The 22,587-nt window shown below is 41.2% G+C and overlaps 1 protein-coding gene and 2 long non-coding RNA genes across 4 annotated transcripts in view; 2 read left to right on the top strand and 1 right to left on the bottom strand.

Annotated features, from left to right (window-relative positions):
- LOC121921644 overlaps positions 1-6,840 on the top strand; it is a 13,776-nt gene extending 6,936 nt beyond the window's left edge. The window contains exon 3 of the long non-coding RNA XR_006101996.1: positions 6,657-6,840. This is a non-coding gene — a long non-coding RNA (uncharacterized LOC121921644). The remainder of the gene's footprint in view (positions 1-6,656) is intronic.
- Positions 1-22,587, bottom strand: part of LINGO2 (leucine rich repeat and Ig domain containing 2) — a 774,940-nt gene that overhangs the window by 371,615 nt on the left and 380,738 nt on the right. The window lies entirely within an intron of this gene.
- Positions 11,392-14,634, top strand: LOC121921643. The gene is made up of 3 exons (XR_006101995.1): positions 11,392-12,995; positions 13,256-13,393; positions 13,641-14,634. It is a non-coding gene; the product is annotated as an uncharacterized LOC121921643 (long non-coding RNA).

Below are 22,587 nucleotides of genomic sequence, written 5' to 3' on the forward strand. Positions count from 1 at the left end.
GGTCACTCTGGAAAGCATCTTACTCCAGTGCAATATAACATTATACCAGCTTAAGGCATAAACAGAATTCCAGTCAATAAAATTAGAATCAAGTATCCAACTTGTTGGGAAACAATGGAAAATGCATGCCTTCTCATTCTATTTTAACAGTTGAGTATATAGATCCATAGGCACACAAAAACAGTCAGTAGCAGGAGGCATTTCTGCACATCAGTGATGCCACTGCATGAGTAATTCCTGGCAACATTGCTGGATGTTCCTAAACAAGGACGCAAATATTTGCATGAAAGAACAAAGATACCATTTGTTTTCTCCCTGCTGGCCCAGATTCTGCAAAGTTTTGCACATTTTACAAACAGTTTTCATATTTAGGGGCATTTTTGGCATCAAAATTACAGGCAAGGTATTTTTGCCGCAAAACCATTTTATTTTGTACAGTAAGATTTGAATGCATAAAACACTGGATTTTGCAAAAGTATACAATTTTTTTGCTGTGCACAAATCCCTTCACAGAATTTTTGCCCAGTCCTCAAATATGAAACTCTTTTGGCTGTTATGATGGTGTGTCTTGACAGTTGAGATATCCTTTATTGTCATGAAAGAGAAAAAAGTATGAATATTATTCCTCTCCTTACTCCTGAAACACAAGTGGAGGGGTGGCTCGCTACTGGAAACCTGTCTTGAATATCCTGGTGTTTTGTGTTCCAGGTGAATGGCTTTCTCCTGACCAGTGAGAAAATGCCATTCCCCCCCCATGGAAATAGCTCTATCACCTCCTTTCTAAAAGCTGTCTAGTCTTCTGCTAAGAAAATCTGCTAAGATATTGTGCCTTTGTCTGCCTTTTACATTTTAATGCAGAAGTATATCTCACAGTTGGGAGTTTGCAAAGCTGTTGGTACAATGGTTTGTGAAGAAGAATATTGATCTACCTTTCCCAAAAGTTCATATACATTTTATCACCAGCTTGATATACTTTGAACTGACAGCTTTGGTTTTGACGAGTATAGATCCTCACAATAATACCAAAGAAGCTAAATTTTGCAGCTAAAATAAAAGTGGTTATCCAATTTCCTTTTAAAATGGACAAATTAAAAACCTAAATGAAGAAAATAATCAAACAAATAATTCCACCATTCAGTTCCTGACACAGTTTAATGTGCTGTACTGTGAGACAGACAATAAAGACAACATTATAACAAAAGAAGAAAATCTAGGTTGTTTGGGAAAGGTCTCTGTACACAACCCTAGGTTTCCACACCATAAAAACACACTTTCTAGAGACTAGCACATTATGCTTTAAGTGAAACTCTTAATTAGATAGTGTGAGAAAATGACGCATGAAAGGAACATATAAAAGCCTTCTTAATAGTTCCTGTGCTGACAATGTAGGCCAAAGACAATCAATAGCCACGTCTCATTGACTTTATGTCTTTGAGCACTTAGAGGCAAAAAGCTAGCATTTTCTATATACTATTGGGCACCCCAACCTTCCAGCTTTAATGAAAAAACAGATTTACATATGAGGTACATTTCTGGACAAGTGACAAGGTCTTGTCAACAGTTAACAAAGAAAAGAATACATAAGATGTTCATTTGGCTCACTGAATCCTCACCTCCAATTATTTCTTTTGTCACAAAAACAAACAAACAAACAAACAAACAAAAATCCCACTGTAAAAATCAGCATAAAAATGGATAAACTGAACTGTCAGGTCTCTCTGATTGCAAACTACCAGACAAAAAGACTGCTGTCCTCGCCAGAGCTTGGAATAGCATGTTAATTGCAACAGGTTATTTTGTTAACTAGTTATGTTTTCTGTAGTGAACTGGAATGGTGTTCTTTTGGGAGGGATGGTGATGATGATGGGCTCCTCCTCCTATTTATTTATTATTTATTATATTTATTTGTATCCCCCTATATTGTTTCCCCCTATATTGTTTCCCCCTATAACTGGGACTCAGAGCAGCTCAACAATATGGCCAGGGCTATAATTTGCTGCTTATGAGGAGTGCTCTGATTCAGTCTGAAAATGGCCCATTCTGGACGGGCGTATAGTATGTCCCCAGGACGTACTAGGGTTAGAAAGGAGCGTCACGTCCTGACACCCCTAACCCTAGTATGGACTTGGTCCGTACAAAATGGCCGTGCCTGTTCCACACGGGGGCCACCATGGCTACTTCACGACTGCGCTGCCTCCAAATGGGGCGGCGCAGAAGTGACGTAGTGGGGCCGCGTGAGGGCATCTGGGGCGCCCTTTCTGCGGCCCCGGAAGGAGCTCAGTTTCAGAGCTCCTTCCACCTTTGCATCGCTGGGTGCAGCCTTTACATGGCTGCGCCAGCGACGCAGAGCAGAAAGGGGCCAAGCGGCCCCTTTCTCCTCCTCCCCCCCCCCCGCCGCCGGGTGTGCTTGGGGCTTGAAGCCCCAAGGACACCCCTTTCCAGGCCATGGGGAAGTGGCCTTTTGCCACTTCCCCACAGCCTGGAAAGCGGCAGATCGGGGCCTCAGAGGCTGCTGTTGTGGCAGCTGAGGCCCCAATCCGTCGGGGAAAGGGCTGGGTACAGGCCACCCCAAATGGGCGGTCTGTAACACGCCAATGAAACCCTAAATCTAATAGCCCAATACAACAACAACAACAACAACAACAACAACATCTCTTCTTTCCCAACTCTCCTTAAGGCTCAAGGGAAAGTACAATGTATTAAAATACAAAACACAGTTAAAAACACACAAACCCACAGTTAAAACATAACACTATAGAATTATAAAAAATATACTCAGAGTACATATATAGTTTTAAAAGTCATGATTTCAAATTGGAAAGTGAAATGGAGAGCTTTCTTATCTCTGGGTTTGGGTATCCAAGCAAGTGCAGTTTGAACAGAAAACATGATGCATGTTTGTTCATTTGCAATTCTACTGAAACAGCAGTCATACTTAAATAGGCCATATTAAACAAAAATGCTAAAGAGCACCATAACCCTAACAAGTTCACCTGAGGGGAAATGCTGATACAAGTTAACCTAGGCTTAGTGATGTTGCCTTTGAAAATTGCGCCGGAAGAGCCCTTGACGCGCCCCAGAAGAACAAATGGGGTGGGTGTCCATCACACACGCACGCCACCACACTGTTGTTTGCTGAGGGTGCGAGCCCCATTACTTCCAACGGGACTCCAGCATACACTGATCTCCCCTTATGCGGAGGGATCCAGAACGGATCCCTGCGTAAGGGGAGGGCCCACTATACTTTGATCTAAAATACTATTAGCGATAAATACCTAGTCAAGGCAAGCTTCAGACTAAGATTCATCGCAAACAATTAATAAAAGCCAATCCAGAAATTACTAATCCAAAAATGCTAAAATATAGGAATAATAGCACGTTAAGAACTAGCAATAGTATAACTGAAGAAAAAGAGAAGAAAGCAAATGAGTACTGGGGGGGGGGGAGTTCTTTCCTTTACATGCACCAATTTAACTAGAAATGTGTTTTTTTCCTCATCTGGCAGGCTAATATTGGTTAAAGTGGTCCTACAAATAACAGATACCAAACATTTAAGGCTTTAAATGGCAAACTATCCATCTGATGCCAGTTGAAACTCCACCTGAAAGTGACAGATCTTTCTATGTCTTTCAGAAATTTACCCTCCCACTGACATACACACATAGCTTTAGCAGTTTCTTCTCACATGGAAAAAGCTAAGTGGCAGATTCATAATACATGGGTAAACATCCATATCTATGCTATCTCTTTTATCTATATACTGAGACAGCTGAACAATAATATTTTGACAGTGGCTGGATCCATGCTTTATTCACATTTTCAGCAGGCCAACTGATTTTAATAGCCCTATTTTAAGCAAAGAGCATGAGCATGGTGTAGTGGTTTGACTGTTGGGCTTCAGGAAAATAGGGTTCAAATTCCCACTTGGCCATGGAAATCTGCTGAGTGGGCTTGGGCAAGTCATGCTTCAGCCTCAAGGGAAGGTAATTGCAAATACTCTCTGAACAAATCTTTCAAAAAAACAAAACAAAACAAAACAAAACAACCCATGATAGGTTTGTCTTATTTGTCATAAGTCAGAAATGACTTGAAGATACACACAACAACAACAACAAATTCCAAGGAGACCCACATCCAAATCCAACCTACAAATATTATCTGATTCTACCAATTACAGTATAATGTAATTGATGTTGGTTGGACAGACACATACATTTCAACCATACGTGTTGTTGCTGGTTAGTGTATCACCATTTCTGTCAATATTGTATTTGGTGAAACTGGCAAGAGGGGTAAATATATTCATATTATAAATATTCATCTCTTGAACCAGTAGTTTCCTTAGAAACAAGCAAGGGACAACCATTAGGCAAAGTAAGGTGGTTTTCTCCGGTAGCAGTTGCTGGGGCATGGCAGCACAAGCCAAATTCCAATTGTTTGTCACAAGTAGAGTAAGACCACTGAATCAATTGGGACTTAGTGAAGCAACACCTATATGCTCCATTGATTCAATGGGTCTGCTATACGTGGGATTAACAACTGAGACTAAGGCCAGGAGTGGAAAGCACATGGCTCTCCAGATGTTGTTGTTTATGGGCAGCACACTCAATCAGGGGGAAGGCTGGGAGTTGTGATTCAACAGCATCTGAAGGGTCACAAGAGTCTCATTTCACTTCAACTACTATTTATTTCTTACCCACCTCTCCCTGTGGATTTAGGCAAGGTACAACAACAATAACACAATACATGAATATCACTCTCTCACACACACACACACACACAAAACCCAATACATACCAACATCCATCAATAAATACTTTAAAATCATAATTAGGATAGGCTGGCCAGAAGAGACTAGCCTTTACTGATGATATGAACTCAGATAATATCTCATTGACAAATCTTTTCCAGGTGGTCATTCCTCAGTTTGGGGACAGCTGAAGAAAATGTCCTCTGAGTAACAGTCAGCTCCATTTTGGCTGACTGAAGTAGCTATCTCCCAGAAGATATGGTTGATTATATAGAACAAGATGATCCTGTAGATAACCTTGACCCAAACCACACAGGGCTTTAAAGGTAACCAACACTGGAAACTAATTTAAGTCATAATCTGAGGGGGGGAAATGAACTCTGTGGCATAGGGATTTTTTGCACCTCTTAATCTAACCCATAGCATTTAAGTCTAGTAGAGGACATTGCCCTATCATCAAAAAATGATCCCACTGTGAATCAACTAGTCTCTCTATGTGGAACAGAAGTGGATTAAATCTTATTCTTCGCTTCTGGCTGTAAAGTATCTTGGGTCACTCCTGGTTTGAACCACAATTCCCCCCTCCCCGGACATTTACTCTCAAAACCTTCACAGTAGTCAATGGATACTACAGAGAAGCTAATGCCTATCACCAAAACTCTTTAAGCTGCCTTAAATTCATGCAATAGAACAATTTCTCACTCTCTATATTGCTATGTAGGTTATGGCAACTTAGCAGGCCACATTGTGACAGAAAGAGCACTGTAGAGCAAAGGTAATAACTATCTATTTGAAATCAAACAAGGTCTGTTTGCTCTCTCTCTCTCTCTCTCTCTCTTGGTAATTATTCTGCTTTAGGGTTTTTTTTAATAGTTATGGTAGAAGCAGGGGAGCTACATCAGGTGGAACAAGATACAACAGCAGCTTACGCGCCGAGGGTGAAATTCAGATAAGCAATTTGTAACCTCCTGCATATGTATATAATTTTCTTAAATTTGTTTTTTACATTTACATTTCTTTATGGGTGGGCTAGAGGAGAAACATGGAATAACATTCTTCCTATCTTCTTTGTGATCATCAAAAATTCACGAACAACTATATATCTATGCAAAGATCTATCCATCATCAATGCATACATGCAAATATATATCCATTTCATTTTCCACATCCTTCTGCATTTAAAAATAAATAGTATGGAAATTCATATTCATTTTTGTATGTCTTACACCTTTCTATGCATATTTTCTTAATTATTAGGTATGCACTGCAGAATTCAGCAGTGACCCGGACCTGCATTTAGAAGCTGAGGAATCATAGGAATAGCAATAGCAATACCATGCACTGCTTCTCTGTGGACTAGCACTTCCTAAGCAGTTTACAATGTGTAAGGCAATTGCCCCCAACAAGCTGGGTGCACATTTTACTTAACTATGAAAGGATGGAAGGCTGCATCAACCTTGGAGTCCTTCAGAATAGAACTTACAATGTCATGGCTGCAGGATCGGGTTTAATTGAATTGGTCTTTATTTAGACTTGTTGGGGACTGAGGGGGGCTTTTACCCACCTTCAGCGGGGTGCGTGCCATGCCCAGCCCCACTCGGGGCTTGTGGGGAGTTGGGCTTGCTGTTGTTTCAAATCTTCCCTGCCACCTTGGTTACTGTGGATATTCACTGTGCCTTCTCATTTCTCCTCCCCATGTCACCTCTTTGAAGCCTTGGCTGCCAGGGCTCAGCTTCTGCTTGTGTTTCCAGAATGGCACCCACTGTTTTCAGATTGGGGCTGCTTCTATGGCTGCTTTCAGGGATTATGAACTCTGTGCCATTAAGAAGATTGGAAGCTGGAAGTTCTCGGCCTACCGCAAATATGTCAGGAGGTTATTTGTTTATTTGTTATCTTTGTTTTTCAGATCTCAATTCCTGGCCTGTGAGGTGTCAAGTACTGCTATGCGGCCACACCATGATCTACTGGGCAGTCCGTCAAACCAGGATGAGCCACTTCGGTACGCACTTGGGCCTAGGTGATATTGCCTGTTTCCATTGGATGGGAAGGTGGAGTCTTTGCTGGCACGGCCTGCTGCCAGTACTGTTTAAGGAGAGCCAAGAGCCTCTTCCCCATATGGTTGTTGGTCAACTTGGGGGCAATGACCTTGGACTGTTGAAAGGGAAGGCATTTATTTTGCAGGTGCTTAATTATTTTGATTTGATCAAATGGTCCTGGCCACTGGTTCAAATTGTTTGGTCTGCCATGCTGCGATGTTATGAGTGAAAGTGTGGTGGCAACCCCATAGCTATTGATAAGTTGCAATGGCAGGGTAATAGGGAGGTTCAAAAGGCCCTCGATGCAGGACTAGGTCACTATCTATCACATCCCCAGACTGTTTTTCAGAAGCTGGAGCTCTACAGGGCTAGCAGTGTTTATGTCTCTGAATCAAGTAATGCTATTTTCTTAATGGATATGCAGCAAGGTATTAAGGGTGTGCTTCATGCCTGGGTGGGAGATAGGGACTAAGATGCTTGCCCTGTACCTGCGGCAAGAGTAAATGAGAGTTATAGTTCATCAAGTACCTTGGTCATGGTTTGGATGGAAGGGACATTTCTGGAACCACCTCTTTAGGCCTCGCAACCTGGGAGGTGGCAGAAAGAGATTGCCCATCTTGTTTTAAAGGGACGAATACTCACAGGGGCCAAAGAATTCTTGCCAAGCCATCTTTGCTAAGCTCAGGCCATCTTTGCTCAGACATCCTATCTTTGCTAAGAATGAGACGCTGGTGAAATTTCTTCACAGCCCCAGTTCCAACTTGCAATTAGTCAAAGAGGTGTGAATTATGAAATGGGTTGGTTTCCATTAAATTAATATCCATAATTCAGGTCTTCCAAGGTGAGGCTGGACAATATCTACTGCATTAATACTACTGGACTGACTGGTACCTCATTGTATGATATGATGCTAAAACTGATCAAAGTTACAAGGCAGAAGTCCTTTTTAAAAATATTTGGAACAGATATTTCACATGACAAGATAAAATAAGTTATGTGGTTTCTAAATGCACCAAATATCTGCATATTACAACAAACATAGACATTTGTCTTCAGTAACACAGTTCTATCCATCAAAATCACCCTAAAAAGAATTTTGTGGTATTTCTTCCTCCAAGTAATTTTCTTGGTGCCTCATTGAGACTCTACTCTTTAATATGATAATACCTATTTCCATGCACTGTAAAAATTGGATTGTGAACAAAAGCAAATGACTGAAAATAAAACCAGAAATGATTTTCTTAGCACAGGAAACCTCACTGAAGAGGTGGACATACAACAACATCAACAACAACATTTTCCATCAACTGTCATATAGAGATTTGTGGAAGAATTAGAATTGAAGAGCCAGTGTTTATCTGGAAGCATGCCTCATGCAAATTGAAAAACTGATTGTATTTTGCAAATTACAGTGAACTATGCCCAGTGCACTTTTGCTAATGCACATGCCATCTATGGAGAGCTGTGTATTCATGCAGATGTCATGCTCTGCTAAACACATTTCTTATGGGGAAATGTGAAATCCATGTAAACAGATGTGAATGCTAGGCAGGAGAATGCTAAGATGTTAATGGTGAAGAAAAAGACAGACAGATGGTGAGATCACTTGTTGACAGCATGTCCCTTGAGTCAGTTTCTTCAAATGCACTTTGATGGCCTGTGTTGCCTCAAGTTGTTGGTAGCCACTGGAGATGATGGACTTCAGCAAAGGGATGAAGCTGTGTTAATGGCTCTGCATTAAGGGATGGTAATGCTGTCAGTTGTGGATGTCACGGGTTTTCCTCACACTTCATGCACTGACATTTCTAACGTTATTTGTTTATATTTGAATTTGTAGGCTGTGTTTCTGCCCCAAGCAGCCCTCAAAGCAGCTTTGATGAGTCAAGGATTTCACTATTTCAAACGTATTTGTAATGCCAAAAAAAGTGGAACAGGAGGGACCTGGGGGAAAACAGTATAGAACACAAGATCACTTATTTAGAAGTAACTGTGTTTCCCCAATATTTTAGCTAAACTGGAATACTGAAAAGAGAGAGGTTGTACTGTTCATGAAGCAGGAATCAATGCTTCTCCAAGGCTCTTGGTGTGAGTGGTAAAGACTGTTTTATATAACAGTGTTTTATATAACCCTAAAATAAGTTAGAGAATAGCGTGCCATTTCACAATGACAATTTATCACTTTTATGAAAATCAATTTGCCAGATTAATTCAGAATACTCAAAGAGGTGCTGACTATAACTATTTATACTATGAAATTTATGCAATGTGAACCATATTTTAAGTAGCAGAAATTTTATGTTAGACTAAAATGGTAGCATCCATGTACTATAGATGCCAACCTTGGAAATTCAAGTCAAATGTTTTGTTGAATTCATCTAGGGATAGTCCTCAGAGTGAAGTACACAGTGGGAAGTCTGCAAGGCCTCACACTTCCCAGCTCTACTGTATTTGAGGCTCTACTCTCTGGTAGCTTCTCACTTTAGGTTTCAAACAAGGAGAGGCGGCCCTGAAGCCCTTCCTGCCTTTTGGACTGTGTCCCTTCAGAACATGATAAACCTTCCCATTTCTCATTAATAATAGAATAATTCATACAAGTCCCACATGTCAGGCTTGAGAGAGTATAGGCCTACTAGATGTCTCAAAACTAGGGTTGCCATAACGGTCTACCTCCAAACCGGGACAAATGTAAAAATAAATGTGGGACAAATGTAGGACAAAATTTGCCCACAAATGTAGGACTAAAAAAAAATTCAAAAAGCATTAATATAAATAATAAATAATAAAAATTTTATTTTTATAACGCCCTTCCACAGATCAGGGCGGTTAACAACATAATAAAAATACAATACAATACAATTTTAAAACAACAACAGAATAAAACCCCCGTTAGCCAATCCTCTTTGCCACAGAAGAGGAAGGGAGGCCCACTGGACTTTAGTCGGGGAATGCAAGATGGAATAGAAAGGTTTTCAGATCCTTTCTGAATTGGGCCAGGGAGGTGGTCGAGCGGAGCTCTATGGGCAGCGTGTTCCAAAGGGCCGGGGCGGCGATGGAAAATGTCCTCCTCGTAGTGGAGGACAACCTAGCCCCTGGCCCAATTCAGAAAGGATCTGAAAACCTTTCTATTCCATCTGGCACCCTAAGGAGTTGCTGCCCAGATGTTCTGAGGGTGCGGGACGGAATGTACGGGGAGAGGCGGTCCTTCAGGTATCTTGGGCCCAAGCCATTTAGGGCTTTATAGGTCATCACCAACACCTTATATTGTGCCCGGAAGCGAATAGGCAGCCAATGCAGATCTTTGAGCACTGGTGTAATATGGCTGGCCCTGGAAGTTCCAGTGACCAGCCTGGCTGCCATATTCTGTACCATTTGTAGCTTCTGGGTTTGGTATAAGGGTTGCCCCATGTAGAGTGCACTGCAGAAATCCAATCTCGAGGTTACCAGAGCATGTACTACCGTTTCAAGGTCCCTCTGGGCCAGGTATGGGCACAGCTGGCGAATAAGCCGAAGCTGATAACAGGTGTTCTTGACCGTCGCATTCACCTGAGCAGTCAGGTGAAGCGACGAGTCAAGAAGCACCCCCAGACTGCGCACAGAGTCCTTCACAGGGAGCGTGACCCCGTTCAGGACAGGTGGAACTACCGCCATTCCTGGACCAGGGGGACCTATCACAAGTACCTCCGTTTTCTCTGGATTCAATTTGAGTCGGATTTCCCTCATCCAGCCCATTACTGACTCTAGACAGGCCACGAGAGGAGAGATGCCATCCTTAGTCACTGCATCAGTCGGAGACATAGAGAAAATTATTTGGGTGTCATCAGCGTACTGATAACCCCGCGCCCCATGTCTCCGGATGATCTCTCCCAGCGGTTTCATGTAAATGTTAAATAGCATGGGAGACAGAATGGCTCCTTGAGGGACCCCGGTTTTAAGGGCCCTCTCATCGGAGCACACGTCTCCCAGCTGCACCATCTGGGACCTCCCGGAGAGGTAGGACCGGAACCACTGGAGCGCAGTGCCCCCGATTCCCACCTCTGCCAGGCGCCCCAGAAGGATACCATGGTCTATTGTATCGAAAGCCGCTGAGATGTCCAAGAGCACCAACAGGGACACGCTTCCCCTGTCGATGCCCATATAAACGGTGGCAAGCATTCTCGAAGGCGGAGGACACTCCTCCGCCTCAGAGAAGGCTTCGCCCACCCAGGCTAGACTCCAAAAAGAGGGGCCGCGGCAGTGGCCCCTCTCTTCGGAGCCCAGCTGGGTTGGGAGCCAAGCCTTCTCAGAGGCGGAGGACACTCTCTCTTTGGAGCCCAGCTGGGCGGCAAGCCTTCTCGGAGGCAGAGCAGCTCAGGATCTAGCCAGTGGGCTCGCTCCAGAGGAGGAAGCCACATGGCCATGGCCTCCTCCTCTGGAGCCCAGACCACTGGCTAGGTCCTGCACGACTCCGCCCTGAGCCCTCCTTCTCAGCAAGGCCTAGCATTGGAAGCTAGGCCTTGCATTACTGCTGCTGCCGCACTAAAAGCACAGCAGCTAAGAGGAAGGAGGTGGTGGCTGGGAGTTCCGGGAAGGCTGCCATACCCGGGACGGGATATGGGAAGCCTACTCACAACCTGGTTAGGATAAAATGAAGGTACCAATTGTATGAACTCTTGAAAGAAGAACATACAGGGCTGTTGATTTCTAAGGCTTTAGTGTATTTTTCCAACCTGCCCAAATTGGGCATGCTTGATGCTATGAATAGCTCCAAGTGATTTATACTGATTCTTGGCCCACCAGCAACCCCACACAAATGTGATTACCAGTTATCCCCAGATCTTTGAACTGGACCAGTTCACAGTAGTGTCACTAGGAGGCTGTGACACCAGATGGGGGGTGACACCCGATGAGCGCTCCTGGCGAAACGTCAGGAAGAAAATCTTCTAGAACATGGCCACATAGCCCGAAAAACCTACAAAAACTAAGCCTTCGACTTCACAACTGGGTGACCTTGGAAGTAGTACCCTCTGTCACAGAGAAAGATAATAACAAATCCCCTCTGAACAAATCTTCCCAAGAAAGCTTCATGATAGGGTTGGCAGCCAAAAACAACTTGAAATCTCACAATTACAACAGAAATCCTCAAAATGTTACCTTGTTTAAGAACATGTGTGCTGATAGGTCAGAACCAAATCCCTTTCTTTATTAAAAAACAACAACACAGCAACCAGAAAGCATTGAATGGATAATCAGAAATTAGGTATTGTTCCACCAGTGTATTGCAATCAACTTTTTGACCATTTCCCCCTTCGGTCAATATTCCAGCGCATAAGTAATCCTTGCGTGTACCGTGATTGTAGCTATAGCTTTTAGAGGTTTATGCATCCTTCCATTTTCCAATCAACCTGTGCAATGCATGAACTTTTATGATTAGCTGGTTCGTTTGTTTCAGCTCAAAACAAAATGTCTACTAGGCTTCTAACTCAAGTAATGCGCTCTTGCTGAGAATTTTAACCCACCTAATGTGGCCACAGCTATTACTTTAGTCCAGAAAGAATTACTCATGATTCCCTGTCTGGCACTGAGCTTATCAAAACATGAAAATATATCAACTCGTAAAGCAAAATCTGAAGTGTATATATTTATCTCTGTAAGAACTCAGCTTTTTGGAGTCCATCAAAATGTGGTAATTACCAGACAGTATAATTCTTTGAAAATCTGTCGAACCAACCACTAATTTTAAAGTTCACTGTACAAAAATGTGCTTAAGCTGCCCCTCACCCTGACCTGATTGAATATAGACTATGGCTGGTGCCAAACTGCAGAAATAATGTAGTTTGACAAGGCTTTCACTCTCATGGCTCAATGTTATGGAATTCTGGGATTTGTAGTTTGTTGGGGAGCACCAGGGTTCAAAGAAGGCTATATATCTCACAAAACTATAAGCTGCAGAATCCCATAACTTTGAACCATGGCAGTTAAGTGGTGTCAAACTGTATTATCTTTTCAGTCTGAGTGCAGCCTAAATTTGCACTGTGAGCTCACTTTGCAGGAATGGAAGTAAGCTGGGGACAAAGGAGGAAGTTGGAGGAGGAGGAAGAAACCAGGACATTTTAAAAACAACTGAAAAAGTGGGATGACAGAGGATTACTCAGGATTGTCCCTGCCAAATAAGGATGGTTGGAACATACGCCGGTCATCTGAACACCTGAAAATACATAGGAGATTCTTAGGTATATATTCCTTTGAGTTATTGAATAATTAATTAGTTTAAATAAAATGTCTCTATATGTTTGAAGAGTGTAGTTCTATCTTTAGGTGGTTTTACTAAACAGTTAATACTTGCATATTGAGGAGAGCCTGAAATCAAAAGAAGAACAGTCAAAGGGATCATCTACATTGGCCAAAATACTCTTGGCTACTCGTGTAATATTTGAACTGATCCAGATCTCTCCCCCCCCCCCCGATACATGCACCTCATTCTCCTGCCCAGCACCATCACCACTGGTGTGAATCACTCCCTCTGATATCAACAACATAGCACCTAGAATTGACCACATGACTGGCTGCCTTATTGCGACCTCAGCACTGAAGAGTGCTCTGGATTTTCCAGCACCTTCTGGAGCAAAAGGTGAGGTTTTTTTTTTTTTTTTGGTTTTTTTAATGAACACTAGTTTAGGCAGGAATGAGCTAGATTCAGTATGGAATTGGCCATCTCTTGTGAAGACAGTCTGCACTTCAATCGGAGCTTTGGCCCTGCGTTGTGTAGACAGCTCATGGTGAAGGCAGGGGGAAACCAGTGTTTTGGCCCATGTAGACCTGCCCTTAGACTAATTGGATTGCTTGTTCCTACTACTGTGGTCAATTTCCTCTTACAGGTATGGAGTGGACAGACCCATCCCAGGTGGATCCATGGCAGTGTGGTCATTAGAAGTCCCAGACACAAAATACAGTCTGTCCAGCTGAGACCGCTCTTGCAATTTTGTGGAAAGGCCTTTGTATATCAAACTATTGGCTACTCCACACCATATGAACCTAGGTATTTTCACTAATGATTTAATAGAGCTCTCTTAGTAGTGTAGAGATGTGGGAAAATCTCTATTTCTTTTGTTGCTGTTGAGTTTCCCAAAATCCCACCTGCATTTTCTTTCAATCTTTGTTTTGTACTGCACTGTGAGACTTTTGTGTGTTTCTCCTCCCTGTATTGTAATTTGCAAATTTGTTTCATCCATTTCCCCTAACTTGCACATTTATTTCAACATGACTGTTAAACTCAATAGAATTTCTTTTTTCCCCTAGAGAGATGTATTGGGCCAGAAGTTTATAGCTTTAGCAAGAGTGTGGTTAAAGCTTTATTTAATAGTAAATGTGCATAGGTCTCGTAGTGAGAATGGGTCAATGAAAGTTCTCTGTCCTGGGAAGATATGGAAGGGAGGTGGGAGGACGTTCCAGAGTAAGGAGAGATAAGCAGTTTCCAGCTCATCCTGGTAGCTGCTGATCCGATAAACAACTTGGTAGTTGGTATGGGAACCTTTTCTTGGGCGCACAGGGTAGATGATGTGATGCTTTAGCAGCTTTGTAAGAAAGGGTATATAAGATAGTAGAGAACAAAAGCTGGCAGTCCTGCATGGACAATGTGTGAGTGTAAAGCGCTCTGGCATGGCATGTGGCTGGCCAGAGATGCTGGGGGTCTGTTGTCTTTCCTTTTGACAGGTTAAGCTAGAGTGTGTGATTGCTGTTCTTTTCCTTTATGTTATTTGATGTATGCTTTGTTTTCCTTTTGTTCTTTATATCCACTTGTTGGGAACTGGAAGTTGGAATTGTGAATCTATGTTCTTTACTCTTCTTTTTACCTTAAATAAACAACCTTCTCAAGACTGTGTGATTATTTCACCTGTTCATATCTAAATCCACAGACTTGGCAGCTGAATAGGCCATCGGTGTCACGCCTGACCAGCTAAAGGTTGAGCTGTGAGTGTGCATATGACTGCCGAGGTCACGGGTGTTGCATTCAAGAGCTAGTTGGGCACCTGCAGGCTAGGCTCAGGCTGCAAGTGATACAAAAGGAATGTCACTTTTCATCCTGCCCTCAGAAAAAACAGGCCCTGTAGAGGCTGCAGGCTCACTCCTCTGGAAATAAATTGAAGGGGGGGGGAACAGAAATTACAAAGAGAAAGGTGGTATAGAGACTACACTGTAAAAGTAATGCAGTTTGCCACAACTTTAAATGGCATGGATCCATCCTACAGGATCCTGGGATTTGTAGTTTTGTCAGGCAGAAGCACACATCATCAGAGAAGGCTAAAGACCTTGAAAAACTACAAATCCCAGAATTCCATAGGATGCAGCTACATCATTTAAAGTGGTGTCAAACTGCATTATTTGTACAGTGTAGATGCATCCTTAATGAACTGTGCTAAGATATAGAGGTGTTGACTTTGTTAAGGAAAAAGCCACATGGGTTATACAGTAAGAGAAATAAAAGATGTATGTGAGAGTCAGAGTGACTCAGCAGAAGCCAATTGAGAACCACACAGGTGTGAATGGTAATACAATTAACAGGTCCAGAGTGCCAAGGACAAGAATTGCAAAGTGGATAATTGAACACACCTGACAATTGTTAAGTGGTCAAGGCTGAGATGATGAAATCATTAATTGTGGGATGAACAAGGAGAACCAATGGGAATGATGTACACGTCTACTGGGTGGAAACAGACCACAGTAGGTGGTGCCATGATTTGGCTATAAGAATGACTATAGATCCCAATGCATTGTGTGGGTTGTAGTAGTGGTTGTTGAGTGGATTGGAGAGAGAGGAGTTGAGTATTGTTTGGAGCTGTGTATATAGTAGAATAAAGTAGATCTTTTATATAAGACTACTGAGTTGTCTGGTGTCTTGGGTGAAGCTACAAGAACCAGCAGGACCCTGGTGAAGAAGGGTGAAGACTTCTGTGGAAGCAAGAGTGAGAAGGCTTGGAGAGTTTGTCGGGGTCTTCAGCCTGTTCTCTGCAACTCTTGCAAAGATATAACAACTGGCCAAAACTGGTCAGCGTGGTGCACAACCAGGTGGTGAGTTCCAGGCCAGGTGAAGAGCCACAACTCCCATCATCCCTGACATAGTCCATATGACTGACTTTTCTCTGAAAGTCAAAGTACCTGTATAGGAAAGCGCACCCATAAGATCCCCCCTTCCACTTCCAAAAGGTGGGAATGAAAGGAATATAATTAACATTCAACAGAAAGCTACTATGACAGAATCCTGTTTTAAGCAGGCTTTGAAGTGCATAATGTTAGGTGTGTTCACAACACAATTTATAGATAAGCTAACTGATCACTACATCTTCTGCTTTTGTGAGACAGTGCAAAAATAGTTAAGCAGTAGGCTTGTTGATATATTAATGCATGTAATAATCTATACGATCTTATCTTTGTTCTGTAAATTAATATAAATATGTAATGCCAATATGGCTGCCCAAATGGAATATCCAATTTTTGTTATTTCCCAGAAGCATCTTTCAAAGCCTCACATAGCATTTAGTACAGTTTAGAATCCTATAATCAGAATTTATAGTTGTCAGCGAAGAAGAAAGTATATGAATAGTCCATATGCGTGCAGTCTACCAAGTTTCTTGTGTGTAAAAAGAATCTCTTGTTGAAAATCTTGCAAGTAGTAGCTCATTATGGACGCAAGAAATCAGATAACCAAATCTGCCCCCATTTGTTTGATAGGAAAAATAGAAAAAAGAGTGAACAGTGTCAAAGAATAGAATAGAACAGAACATAGAATAGAATAGAATAATAATAAAGATGCCCCAAGCTAGGAAATGATTAGTTAAAATTAGGGCCCATACAGGAAGGCCAAAATAAAGCTGTTTCGGATCACTTTGGAGGTATGCTGTTTACATGATGCATGTGTCCTAAGAGTCTGGAAGCCACGCCAAAGCCACGCTCTAGTCTTAAGGACTGGAGCATGGCTTTGGAGTGGCTTCTGTACTCTTAGGATGCATGCATCATGTAAACAGCATACTTCCAAAGTGACCTAAAGCAGCTTTATTTTGGCCTGTCTGTATGGGCCCTAAGTGAACACAAGGCGGGACCAAAGATGGAATGGGAAGGATCTGATCTATACATTCTACTTGCCAAAGAGATCTTTGCAAATGGCGATAGAAGTGGCTTACATAAGAACTGGAAAGAATGTGTCTTATTTAAAATGCTGTGTGGAAGATTAATGAATATTGCAACTGCTATATATTTCCATTACTGACATGTAACTTCATACAGTATATTCTAATTAATGGTCTTAAATTGCTGCAGAATTTATTATTCAGCAGCAGACACACAACAAAAGAGAATCTTATCACTTGACAATAAAAACAGAACTGCACAAAGTTAGAAAATATATTTCCCTATAGTCTACGCAAGCTTTAACCCTGCTTCATTCAAAAGAGACTTCTTCTAATGTAGGTTGTATAAGATTGTGGGTTGTTGTCATGTTTAATTACCTCGTAAAGTAAAAACAAAAAAACACAATTAAAGCTAGATTCTTTCCTCTGAACAATAATGACAACAGTCTTTATTGCATGCATATTCCTAATTTGGAGAGCCACAAGATGGCAGCACACAATTTCATTCAGTTATTGGCTCCTTTCTTACATTTTCCTACAATATTCTAGATCTGAGGAAAAAACAGTACTACATTATAGCTTAGGAGAGCCAAGATCTTAAAATAAAATTAAAACAATTTACTGTGCAGAAGTGAAGGAATTCTTTCAATATTTAATGATTTTTTTAAAAAAAATGTGTTATACTTTAGAGTTTTTATTCATTATTAGACATCTTTATTCCCATTTGTTTGAATGAGAAGATTTAATGACCTACTTAACATTGGCTGGATAAATGCTATCTGCCCTAAGGTATTTTGGAATAGAATAAAATACAAAACCTAAATTAAAACATGAGTGATGGTATTTGGGATAACGTTTCCAGCCTTGGTCACACAAATTGTGATGCTGAGAAAGGTCTCCAATAATAGGGTAGCAAGAAATGTATTCCTATCTCCTGACACTTGTTTGTCTTAAGAACCAGGCAACCCTACCTGAAACATGGTTTATAATGACTGTCATGTATTCCCAGCTGATCTCCTGTTTTTGTGACTGCAAGCTTGGAATTCATCAGACAAGAGCTGTTGCCATTGTTGGCAGACAGAGCTCAGTTCCTTTCATTCAGCACTGTACTGGCATATTTGGAAATGCAGCTGCTCACCAGAAGAGCCCCCATAGCTACATATCCCAAAGGAGAACAAAAAATACAGGCACCATATTGATCCATTTGCCACCCTCAGCACACAAAAATAAACACCAGCCCATGATATTACAGGAGATCCACTACCTGGCATGAGGGAGAAAGATTATGTTGAGAATCCTGCTGGCATTTTACACTGGTGTAAACATCTTCATGCTAGTGTTTGCATTTTCTAGGCAGTTTTTGGAAGGATACATCCTAATCATGGTGGACGTAACTGTTGCACACCAGATGACTATGAAGCAATATATTATCCATTGCATGCTCAGCTACACAATGGTGCAGTCCAGCAAAATTCCAGGATTGTGTCACTCTGATGTACGGTATCTATGTTGGTGTAAAGGTATATATAACCACTTAATAAGTCCGTAGCTGTTGTCTCAATCTAGTTCTAGCTGTTTAGCACCCATGTGCCAAATGCATCTAAACTCAGAGAGAACAAGGAAGGTTGAGACAGGTGGCAAATGAGAGTGTCATCCCCAATGGCACATGGTCTGGTATTTTGATCCAATACTCCTGGTTCCACTATCAACACTCTTTTTTTGGATGAGGGTTGAGATGAAGCAAAGAGAGATGTTTATGATAACACGCTAGTGCCTTTATCATTATATTTCAAGTTGATCTGAGAAGGTAATATAAAACAAGCCTGCAATGTAGCTCATCTCTCTCAGGTTAGAATGCTGTGTGGAATGAAAATAACATTCAACACCCCTGCAATGTAACTCACTGTTAATATTGAAGGACAATGGTGATACTTCTTAAATTGTCTCTTCTGACCTTTCCCTCCCTCTCAAATCAAGTGATCAGTCCCATGCCCCACTCATGTAACACTGATTGCACTTTTCAATGTTCAAAAAATAAATGAACCAAATCAAAACAAAACAAAAATCAAAACCACAGAATAAATGAATAATACGCAGGAAGAAATATCTTCTACACTGAAGCTTGGCTTTGATGAAACCTCTCCTTTCTCCCCTCCCCACCAAAAATACTCCTCTGTGACAGGCTCAGCTAACACACTCTTTTCAGGACACACTGCAGTCATTACACATAAAAGCCTACAATGTTTTGGAAGAGAGTATAAAGAAATAGGCCAAACAGGAAAGGAGGAGGGAGAGCATTTGTCAAGAATGTGTATACTTGTGAAGAGCTCCATAACGTACAGCATGGAAAACAGGTTAAGAACATTTCAGTAAAAAATGAAAGGGGAAAGAAAGAGAAGTGGCATGACCATGCAGGTCTACCATACTCCCTCAAAATAGATTAGGATGATACTGTCCTAGAACAGATAAAACCTGCCAAATATAATCCAAATAAAAGGGGTTTACATTTGTTGGAGGCAGAGATCTCAAAGAGTTAAGCCCCAGTCCATTAGCTCCTATTTGTTACCACTTTACCTGTTGCTGCAACGGCGGAAACTTTTAAATTTTACCTATAAAAACCTGACTTTTTTCCCCCAGAGACTTCTTGAAAAATTCAATGTATTCTGTCCAAGAAAGGGGAAGTTAGCTTTGCACAGGAGAGAGACAGCTTGAGTCTCAAGGAATGTTATTGTTTCTGTTGCTACTGGATCTGAAATTTTATTACCTGTCTTTTATTACACTTTGTGCCTGGTCTTCACATGGCCAAGAAGGAGTAGCCTTTGCCCGCAATGAGATTCCTCCAGATCAACTTAACTGACAACTGAGTTACATGTGAGACAAAATGTAGGCCTATGACTCTAGCATCATAATTTTTCTTCTCCTTACTGATTTTTAATATCTTTGCCTGATGAAGAGACCAGCGAAGTTTCAGAAGCTTGCATGATGTATTTTGTGCATTTGGTTGGCCAGTAAAATTATTGGTCTTTTGTGGATTTTGAAATTTGTTGCATTTTACTTTTGAGGAGAAATAAAATAAAGAAAAAATAACCCCAAAGTTCAGAATGAACTCAGTCTTGTCAGAGAGGTTAAAAATAACCATATTTCAGAGCAATAATGAAAGTTCAGAATATTGATTAAGTTCAGAGCAAATAGGAAGAACAAGGAAATGGAAGGGCTACTGTGCAAAGATATGAGAACAGAGGAGACAGAACTGTTGAACACTTTCTTTGTGTTGATCTCACAGAAGCAAAATGGTGTTCAGGTTGGTGAAACCAGAACAAATGATGCAGTAAGGGGACTGCAGCCCAGAATATGTATGATATGGTAGCCATAAAAGCCAATGCAATTCTAGGCTACATCCATAGAAGAATTGGTCCATAATGAGGGAAGTCATAATACATAATAATGTTTGCTTGGGTATCACCTGGGAAACTATGCATAGTTCTAGGCACCAGAGTCCAAGAAAGATCTTAAGAAGCTAGAAAGTGTCTACTGGAGAGTGACAAAGAGAGTAAAGGGAATGGAAACAAAACCCTATGAGGTATGGCTTCAGGAGCCAGTTATGTTTAGTTTGGAGAAGAGAAGACTGTGAGGTAATAAGATATGATAGCCACACCTAAATATCTGAAGGAATGTGTGATATAAGATGAAGCAAGCTTGTTTTCTGCTGTTCCAGAGACTAGAACACAAACTAATGGATTCAAAGTATAAGAAATCAGTAAGAATGACTTACTTACATTAGGAACTGTGCAAGAGGGGACTATCAGAGGGTGATACAGTCTCCTTCTTTGTAGGTTTTTAAACAGAGGTTGGGCTGTCTTTTTGCTGTAGTGCTTTACTTGTATCTTCCTGCATGGTAGAGGGCTGTATTAGATAGCTCTTATGGTCCATTACAACTCTTTGATTCTATGTTTTGTTGATCTTACTGTTCTTAGCAGCTACTCTTTCTGACAGCTGCCACCCCCTCTAGAGCTGTGGTCTTAAAATATATTAACACCCCAGATGTTTTTGGACATCAGCTCTCAGATGTCCCAGCCACATGGCTAATGGTTGGATTATTTCTGCAGTCTCTGAATTCTACCCACTTATTCAATAGGTACAGCTGTTCCCTGCATGAAGAGCATTGTGTTGCATTTGTCTGCTGCACAAGCATGCAAAATCACAAACAAACAAATTCCTAATTCAATACCAAATGTATGGCAGAGATCACAGGGATTCAAACCGAGTTAAGTACTTGGAACCCTAAACCTGTAGGAATTAATCTTCATTTGGCTTCTCTCAGTTTTGTCTATTAAAGTTGGAGGTTCTTTTCATCACAGACATGCGAGAGGGATTACAGTTTGAGCAATTCTTAACAAAAGTCAATTAAAATGAAAATTCTCACCCATCCTACTTAGATTCTGGTGCCTATAGTGCAGCAGGAAGAATACATCTGCCTGTTGACCATACACAAGACTAGAGAATGTCTTTCATATCATGTCTGGCCAATCCACAGTCTACATACTACCTGCCAATCCCAGTGACCAGTGTTTATACACTCCTGTTTCTGTTGTACAGAAACTGTGAGATCTGAATACACCGTTGATAAACTTTCCAGGCTAGGTTCCACCAGCACTGCACCTTGCCTTCTATTCAGCAGCCCCACACATTAATGTACTTTAATGTTTCTGTATGGGTTGCATATTCTGTACATAAAGATAAGACATACTACAAGATATATTTGTCAAAATGAAGAAGCATAATGTCATATTGACAAGTAGAATCTCACGTGTTGAGAAGTTGACATTTTAACATATTGTATCTTTACTTTTCAGAGTATTTCCAGATTAAAAAAAAATCATGTAAAGGGGAAAGGCCTCCTAACCTGATCTTAATGACTACTTTTGTAGCCAGGGGCAAAATTTTTACAGCTCAGAGACAAATGAAGTAACGTGATGCACGGGCTAACAGTGTTCAATACAGAATACAGTTCAGTGAAGGCCAAAGCTTGAAGGTGAAAATGAAGAGTAAAAATATAATCAAATACAGATGATGAGCTCAGGGTGGAGTGAAACATGCCATTTCTGCATTGAGCAGCTAGAAGGGATGAGTTGCTTGAGAAATAAAATCTAGAGCTTTTTATTTTTTTTCCTGTTGTTCCTCAGGAAATACTTTTGAGAAGTCAGGTTTGTGCATATCAATGAGTTCAGTTAATATAATGTTTGATTATGTATATGCAAAGTAAGATTTTATACAACATACAGGCAAATATGCATATGCATACAAATGTGGCACAGTGACAGGAGCTTCTAGCCATGGATAAGATAGGTAATTCAAGACACTGGAATTTGGTTTCTGGACTTACTAAGGGTGAAGGTTATGGTTGTGGTGGAGTTTCTTTAGATGACAATGTATATCCCATTACCCTTTGGGACTCAGTCTATTAAGTAAGGCCATGGATTGTTGTTGGACTACAATTCACATCAACTCCCATCAACAGCACCAATGTCCAGGAATTATGTTGATTGTTTGAGTGCACCAGGTTGTCCTTAGCAGAAAAGTGTTCCCTTGTATAGAACCATCCAGCTTGGTCAATTGTTGTCATCACACAAAGGGCTATAAATGTTGACAGTTTAGGCTCTCGACTCCTGGTTCTGAGTCCTCTTGGATTCACTCCCTAATG

This window comes from Sceloporus undulatus, chromosome 2, assembly GCF_019175285.1.
Source record: "Sceloporus undulatus isolate JIND9_A2432 ecotype Alabama chromosome 2, SceUnd_v1.1, whole genome shotgun sequence".
Classification (NCBI taxonomy): Eukaryota; Metazoa; Chordata; class Lepidosauria; order Squamata; family Phrynosomatidae; genus Sceloporus; species Sceloporus undulatus.